This window comes from Catharus ustulatus, chromosome 3 (genome assembly GCF_009819885.2).
Source record: "Catharus ustulatus isolate bCatUst1 chromosome 3, bCatUst1.pri.v2, whole genome shotgun sequence".
Classification (NCBI taxonomy): Eukaryota; Metazoa; Chordata; class Aves; order Passeriformes; family Turdidae; genus Catharus; species Catharus ustulatus.
The window spans coordinates 30,441,654-30,450,224 of record NC_046223.1 but is presented as its reverse complement, the minus strand read 5'-3'; the positions used below and the strand labels follow the sequence as shown (position 1 = coordinate 30,450,224).

Genomic DNA, 8,571 nt, shown 5'->3' with positions numbered 1-8,571 from the left:
GTATTAAAAAAGCGCCTCATAAGCAAGCCAGGGAAATGTGTTCTTAAGTGGATGCGAAACTACATTTAGAATAGCTGACTCCTTGTCAAGATGAAGAGGATTCTAAAGTGTTATACCACAGTAATTTGGCCTGGCTTTGGTTTTATTCATTATTTTAATTGACCAGGACAAATTTGTTTTGTTTTAGTTTGGGTTTTTTTTTTCTTTAAAGTGTAGAAAGCAAGCTGGAAAGATTGCAAGCTCTTTGGAAGACAGGATTGAAAATAAAGCATATTGAAAAAGTGGAAAGCCACTCTGGAAGCCCATAAGATGAAGTTCAATAGTCACAAACCCAAAGAAAATCCAGAGGACAAATGACTAACCTGACTGCATGGAGGAGAACCAGTGAGTACAGTACACCACAAACTGCATGTGCTAAAATTAGGAGGATGCAGTTGCAGGAAGAGAAGGTCTCACACCAGACCATGTCCCACAGGAGCACTGAGCAGAGGAAACCACAGTCATGGCTCCAGTTCAGCTCACGCTGGTACCAAGGCACAAGGGATTACCCCTGGTTTTGGATGGCTCCTATTGAGAAAGACAAAAGGAAACTGTTATAAAGAGAAAAGCAACAGGAAAGATAAGAGGCAGAGCAGATGTAACCTCCAGGGAAAGGGAACTGTTCAGGCTAAGAAAGAAAAGGCCGATGTGAGACGTGGCAGCAGCCTTCTACTTCACAACTGGTTGCTGTAAAAAGGCAAATCAATAGCTCTTCTAGAGATAATAAGGATAGGAGGGGGGAAAAAAATAATAAAAAAAAAAGAGGAATTTGTAGGAATGTTATTTGGTGTTGAAATTCTGATTCTCCCAGTTAAATATTAAGAAAAATCCAAACCAGGGTGAGGCATGGGAATAGACTCTGTAGGGATTGCTCCAAGAGATATTTCCCTGGAGTTTTGTAAGAATAGACTGTACAAATATCCAGTAGGTGTGTTCATGGTATATTTACCATGAAATAAAGCAAAGAGGCATTTTGGTCTCTTGAGGTCCTTTCCCATTCTATGTTTCAATGTATTTAGAAGATGAGTTCTACTGAAAAATTTTCAGCTTACAGATTGGTTAAAAATTATACATTGTTTTAAACAATGTGTGTTGGTCATCTGCAGTACTACTTAAATAATCTAAATTTTTTTCTGTTCCCTTAATTCAATGTTTTTTTATATTGTACATTAAACTTCTGCTAGAAATATATCTCTGTTACGTATTCAAAATTATTTTTTTCTGAGAGCTGATCAAAGTTCTTTTCATATCAGAAACAAAAGCCAAAAAGAGTAGAAAGAGAAAAAAGACATAAAAAATATCACTGCCTGGAGGAATCCAGGTTTCCCTTACTTACAGTTTTGTGATGTCCTTTTAGTAAGCTGTATTGCTATGTCAAAGCCAGCCCCAAGAGTGCATTCATTACTTTTAGCATGAGGAAAAGAGTTCCTGCAGAAGGGCACACACCTTTGTAACAGCACAGTTGCCTATTGTGCTAGGAGAAAAACCAGGTTTTGCTGAGATAACTGGATCAACAGCAGGATGGATGGTAGCATAGCTAAATCTGCCTGGGATTTCTCTTCTCTCCAGCCCAGATCCACACAGCTGTGCTAGCATAAGCCTGGGGTGCCCATTTGGATTCAGACTTTGTGCAGTAGGCACCTGACTCACGATCTGGAAGTATCTATTTGTCTCAATATCCTCAAAAGGAAGCTGAGTATGACTGGGTTGGAGTCACAGAGCAATCTTCTCGATGTACAAATGAAATTGCACTCTTCTCCCTTTTATAAAATGGAACAGAAATTGCTGTCACTTTCTAAATATCGAACCTCACAAAATGACTGTAAAATCAGAATAAAGCCTGGAGGACTCTTAGAAATCTTACCAGTGGAGTTGTGTTTTTTGAGAGAACTGCAATCATTTACTTGATATGGTTAGAGGGAAATAAGAGACATAGTTCTATAAAGATATTTGAATATTCATTTGCATAATTATAACTGATCCCCTAAAATAATACTTTTAAAAAATTGTTTTCAAGAAAAAAACTGATTTCCTTTCTTAGCAAAAAAAGCCAAAAAAGTCCCAAAGCCAACAAAAGTACAGTAATTTCACAATTATAAGCCACACCAAATATTAGCCACACTTCCAAGTGTCACCAACTTTTCGTTCTTTGTCCATACATAAGCCGCACCTGATTATAAGCCGCACGTTACAATACAGAGTGTGATAAAAGGTATCTGTTCTAGCACCATCTGTTGAGGGTGGGGACAGTGATCCTTATTTCCACGGGAGATATTCTGCTAATGGGCCATCCATTGAAACCAGGCAGGGCATTGCTCTTTATCTTTTCACACCCCACCCTTCCTCCAGCGAGTCATTTTCTGCTAATGGCCATTGAGTCCCACTGTGGGACTGATAAAATTACTGCATCCCATTGGAAGTTGCTCCAGCCAGGGGGAAGAGCCCAACATTTCTTACCAAGATAAAAACAGAGGTTTTGGGACACTAAGGGAGCCCCTTTCTCCACTGGACTCCAGAGGAAAACCGGATTTCTCCACATCACCACTGGACCTCCGGAGGGAAACTGCACCTTCTGCAGGAGCACTGCTCCAACTGAATCACATCTGTCACTCCAGGAGGATGCAGCCACCATTTAATGGGACTGCTGCCAACACCCTGCCTGACAGGGTGTCAGGTTGTACTCTGACTTTGTCAGGGTTTGGGGTTTGTTTCTTTGTAGTGCTGTATTTCTATTTTAATTTCCCTAGTAAAGAACTGTTATTCCTAATTCCCATATCTTTGCCTGAGAGCCGTTTGATTTCAAAATTATAATAATTTGGAGGGAGGAGGTTTACATTCTCCATTTCAAAGAGAAGCTCCTGCCTTTCTCAGCAGACACCTGTCCTCCAAACTAAAACAGCGACTTTTCGTTCTTTGTCCATATATAAGCCGCACCTGATTATAAGCCGCACTTCAGTTTCAGACCAAAATTTTAGTCAAAATGGTGCGGCTTATAATTGTGAAATTACTGTACCTATAACAGTATGTCTTCTGATGATGATAATGATGTCTGTGCTCATCAGTCCTCTCTAGCAGTGCAAGAGAGAACAAGGTCATCCCATATACTCCAAGCCCACCAGGGTATGTCTATAGAGAGGCATCTCCCCCCACATACCAAACACAAAATATCACACACAGAAAATAGCCTATTCCATTCATTTTTGCTACATGATATCTTAATCCAAACTCAGATTAAACCACCCTACAACTCCCACATTTCCTGATGGGTGTCCGTGACGTGAGCATTGCACGTGGCAGTGAGGTGCAATGAGTTATTTAACACAAGACACTTGGGCATGTTGAGAATTGATTTTTTTCTAAAAGTAGCCCAAAAGAGCAGGTCAAATACTGCCCGGAAGAGCAGGGAAAGACACCACTTCACACCCTCATTCCTTCAGACTTTAAATGTCTTCTCCATCAAAATCCTGGCCTGTCTGGTGAGCCCGGCAGCTTGGGTGCTTTGAGATCTCTGTCAGAAATGTCTGACCCTGGGGATTTAGACTAGAAATCCTGTCACATTTTGTAGCAGGTGAAAGTGACTTATTTTGAAGCCTGGTCAATTTATCAAGTTGTTGTAATGGCAAGATTGTCACTTGTTGTTATCGATGAATACAGTTCAGAGCAAAGCTGGCCATCGAGTTAACTGCAGGCAAATTCACTGGAGCACTGGCTGCAATGTAAACAAATCCCACCACCCTACTAATTCAGGTACTGAAATGTAAGTGACTTCAGGATGAAAGATGAAAAAAAATCATGAATTTCAGGCAGTTGAGCAAGAGAAAGAGAAGGAAATTGTGGTGAGCAGTTTTTACTGTCTCTATTGCATCGTGCTCAGAAAACATGACTTGTAACAGAGGACATCAGCTCTAGATCAGGTTGTGCCTTCCCCTTGCCTTATAGCACCTGTTTGCTCCTGCAATAGCATAGATGTCAAAGAAGCTGCACCAGTGCAAGGCAGTGAAGAATCAGGCAAAGTAACTTCATCTCAGCTCTGCTTTGATGCATTTAAGAATCACACATTTGAAGCTTTCCAAATAAAAGTAGCATCATTTTCATCAACTTTCTGCACGTACAAACTAAATGGTGAACTGTAAAACTGGTACCTGTGCACAGTTAACAGGCATACATCCATTTTGGATTCTGTTTTATCTGAAGGAAATAGATTGCTGTGAACACTTTATCTGTAAAGAATGCTATTGAATGAAAAATTAGCTCAAAATATCCTTGGTGTTTTAAAATGTAAGTTACAGTAAATTCACGAATACAAGCCGCACTGAGTATAAGCCGCATCTCTGGGTGTTGGCAAACATTTCGGTTTTTGTCCATAGATAAGCCGCACCCGAATATAAGCCGCTCTGTCGTTCGCAGCGAGGACCCGCGTGCAATTAGTAACAGAACCGCGGGAGGGCGGGGTTTACTGGCTGAGCTAAGGCTGTGCAGGCTCGGCCCGCTAGGGGCCGCTGACGGGGCCAGGTGGCCCAGCCCGGTGCTGCCGCTCGGGGCCACCCCCTGCTGCCACTGGGCTCGGTCACCCCGGGTCGGCGCTGCCCCGCGGTGGCAGGCAGGGACGGAGCTTCCCCCGCTCCTACGGCAGCGGCGGCGGGCGGGGACGGAGCTTTCCCGCGCCCGTGGCGCCGGCGGCGGGCGCGGACAAAGCACCCCGCCTCCTCCCCGGGCCGCGGCAATGGCTGCGCGGGGCTCCCGTCGGCTCCCCGAGACGCGGCAATGGCTGCACAGGGCTCCCGTCGGCTCCCGGAGCCGCGGCAATGGCGGCGCCCCCCCGCCCCCGTCGGCTCCCCGGGCCGCGGCAATGGCGGCGCCCCCCGCGCCCCCCCCCCCCGCCCCCGTCGGCTCCCGGAGCCGCGGCAATGGCGGCGCCCTCCGCGCCCCGCCCCCCCCTCTCCCCCGGGCTGCGGCAGAGGAGGGAAGAAGAGAGCTCTCCCGCCTCTCTCCCCGCCCCCTGTGCTGCCTGCAGGGAGCCAGGGCAACACGGTAACACTGTAACAATTGCGAAATGCTGGCTTTTACTGGCAGGTGCTTGGCTCGGCACTCTGGCTGGCACGTCTGGGGTTGTAAATGTCAGAAAATTATTAATATATTAGCCGCCCCCGACTATTAGCCGCACTTCCGGGTTTCCACCAAAATTTTTGTCAAATTGCTGCAGCTTGTATTCATGAAATTACTGTAACCTGATATTTCAGTTGTTAAGAACACAGCTGCCTTACTGTTAGCTAATTCCAGTGCTAGGCATTAGTGACTTATTGGGAAGCGTAGGATGTCTATTGCCTCCTGAGGAAGAAAATGTGCTTCCCAAAATGTCATGACTCTACTTCACTTTTCTCTGATACAGGTAACAAACTGGTCCCTAATGAAGTTTACCCATTTATGTTTTAATGTGCTTGCATTTCCTTGAGTAGAAAGGCAGGCCTTTGTTATTGCTGCAATGAACGCAGATATTTGAGAGCAGACCACTAGTGAGTCAAGCAGAGAATATTTCCCAGGTGAAAAAGCAGAAAGAGCAACCCTCCCTCATGAAGGTCTCAAAATACTCCAGTCTACTGAAGCTTCGTTATAGAAAACTTCACAATACAGCATTGTTAAGGACTGGATAACATATACTTCCTTTTATGCTAGAGGTAGCATTGAAAGTGGTGAGGATGTTCCTATATGATATCTGTAATTTCCCAGGAAGACAGGGGAGTAGAGCTATACCTGACAGAGGTGCTAGAATGTTGGTTACAGCTTCACATTGCCAGATCCTAATGAGTAGAGAAATAGATAATCACATGAAAAGGAGATATTTAAATTCTTGTACACTGAACTCCTCCCTTAGAAAATGTAACCATGCAAACAAAGATACATAGATGGTCACACTTTTTCAAATCAGAAAAATAAATAAAACAACCCAACATTTTTGTGCAGGATTCAATATTAAGTCTGAATTGTTTCATGTTCTTTTTTTATTCCCATGCTTTCCTTTTTTCCAAATCCAACCTCTTAGGAAATAAAATAGTAAATTGCTGCTATGTATTTCTACATTTTTCTGGGTTATATCATGGGAATCTTTTGGAGAAAATCTGTAGGATTTTCCATCTCTACTTCTTTTTAAGCCATCGTTTAAAGGCAAATTTATGTCCAGAAGCCAGTTTGTTAAATATTTTTTCACCCATCATTCCTGTTGTTACCTGTCATCCACACTTCCTCTTGACATTCTCAACCTTTATTTTTGTTTAACAACTGTCTCAGCTGGTAAAGGCCATTACCATGTTGCCGGGCTCTAATCAGATGAGACGTTGTCAAAATGAGGAAAAAACATTGCGGTTTCATCAAATATGAGAAATCACAACCTGTTTTGCTGCAAAAACACCAGGGTTTTCTTGTACTAATAGTTTGCTTTCCTTGTCCATCTAGCATAACAGCAAGTGTACAGCTTCACAAAGAAGAATCAGTCTGGACCCAAATTTAAAAACAAACAAACAAACAAATAAATAAATAACATTTCTCAGCAGCCCACCTTTGGTACAGTTGAAATATTTGATCGGCATCTTCATTAGTTTCTTATCTTCTTTCACGTGCTGCTGCTTACCATTAACTACGAATGCCACACACTCATTGCCATGGGTGTCATTCCCAGTTGGAGCTGATTCTGTATGTGCTCATCTTTAGAAGAAACCCTTGTGGAGCGTGAAAGGGAAACAAAAATTTGGATTCATCCTAGTGTGCCATCACTTGCTATAAAGCCCTGAGGCTCAGATTTGGTTCATTTCCCTTAGCTATTTAAGGTGCAAATGTTTGTGGTCAGCCTGCCATGGAAATGTTTTTGATAATCCTTAGTTTACTTGCTAAGAAATCCATCTCCCACCCTCCCTAACTATCCCAGTACTGATTTTTCTTGCTATTCATTTTGTGGGAGAATACTGAACTATTTGAAGACCTTGGTCACAGCATTGTAGTCCTAGACTGTCAGAGTTCCCACCATTTGGAACTAGAGAGAAGAATCCATCCCTGTGCCAGAAAGTCACTTACCTTTAACAGAAGCCAGAGATTAACTACTCTTTCCAGAGGCTTTTTTTTCTGTCATCAGCTTTCAGGTCATATTGAGGATTCATTTGTTTCAGGCTGCTGAAGATGCAACAATGCACCGTGTGTCTATGTACAGGCAAAGCAAGGAATTGCTTTTCCTCCCTACCTGATGGTGCAGAATTATTGTAGACTGCGTGTTTTGCTCATACTTTTCAGAGCAGCTGTTTCATGCTTTTTAGTAAAAGGAGAAATTTTATGGCTGTTTACAGCACTTATGCTCTTATTCTCAAAAGAAAACAAAAATTACTGATTCTATCATGCACAAGAGTCCACAAAGAATGCCTCAGTGAAGTGAATTGTAACATTTCAAAGGAAAATGCTTCTGTACTGGATAAGCATGGTAACTAAAACACAGACTGAGAGAGATATAAACAAAAATGGAAAGAGTTCCATTCACTGTGACAAAAGAGTGATCTCCATGGGTGGTGAATATGGATCATGGGTTGAGAGAAATTCATTCTTATACTTTGAGTTATTTTGCTAGAACCCCTCAAACCCAACAGCAACTGCACTTGTTAATACACTTGCTTTTTCTACAATCAGAGGAGAAGTGCAAATTTTGGAGGAGTGTTTCTTCCAAGCAGTTCCATCTTAAATTATAGAGAGCACATAGGCAACGCTAAGGCAGTTGAGTTGGTAGCACAAGGGAGTATCAATTGCTAAGATTTCCCCTGGAAAATGTAGCTGCCAACTCCTTCTGACAACAGAGGCCAAAGGAAAGAACAGAGACATATCCTTTCAAGCAGGCTGTTTCATCTTCCAGCTGCTATTATCCTGAAGCATGTAAGTACTGCCAAGAGCTAATCTAGATGTGGGTGAAGACTGACAGCCATGGATGGGACACGTGGTAGGGCCTGAAGATTTCTGTGGGTGTCAAACGTTCATTTCTCTGATTTCATGTACTTCCAGATAATGACCCATATTAAGGTATTAAACAATGTCTTAGTCTGTATGACTGGAAATTTTTTTTCCCCATCTTCAAATTTTGAATCCTCAGTTAGGTATTTCAGAGGAATTACTCTTTTTTTCCACCCTCTTAGTTGATTTTTATACATACAGTATGGACAGCTGCTCATGAAAACTGAAAACTGTGTAGAGCTGGATTAATTTATCAGTCCTCTGAAGAAACTGACCCATTCAAAGAAGATTTCCCATCCATAATAGTTTTATAATGCATGTTCATGTTGCTTTGGCAGAAAAGGGTTTTTCTTTGCCATGACATCTTTAATAAAAAATGGCTAAAAGAAAACCAGCCATTTATTGAATTTCATCTGATTCAAATCTATTTTTCTCACCCAAAAGGGTTTAATTTGTACGTTATACAGCATGCTTATAACTGTAACATGCTCCTCTCCCCAAAGAGCTGGCAGATAGTTAGGCTGGGCTGAAGGGCCAGGCTCATACCCAGAC

The 8,571-nt window shown here is 42.5% G+C and overlaps 1 long non-coding RNA gene across 1 annotated transcript; it reads right to left on the bottom strand.

Annotated features, from left to right (window-relative positions):
• Positions 1–203: 203 nt before the first annotated feature.
• Positions 204–6,748, bottom strand: LOC116994452. Its single transcript, XR_004417487.1, has 3 exons — positions 6,593–6,748; positions 1,681–1,799; positions 204–567 (listed from the first exon to the last, which is right to left on the bottom strand). It is a non-coding gene; the product is annotated as an uncharacterized LOC116994452 (long non-coding RNA).
• Between the last annotated feature and the right edge of the window lie 1,823 nt (positions 6,749–8,571).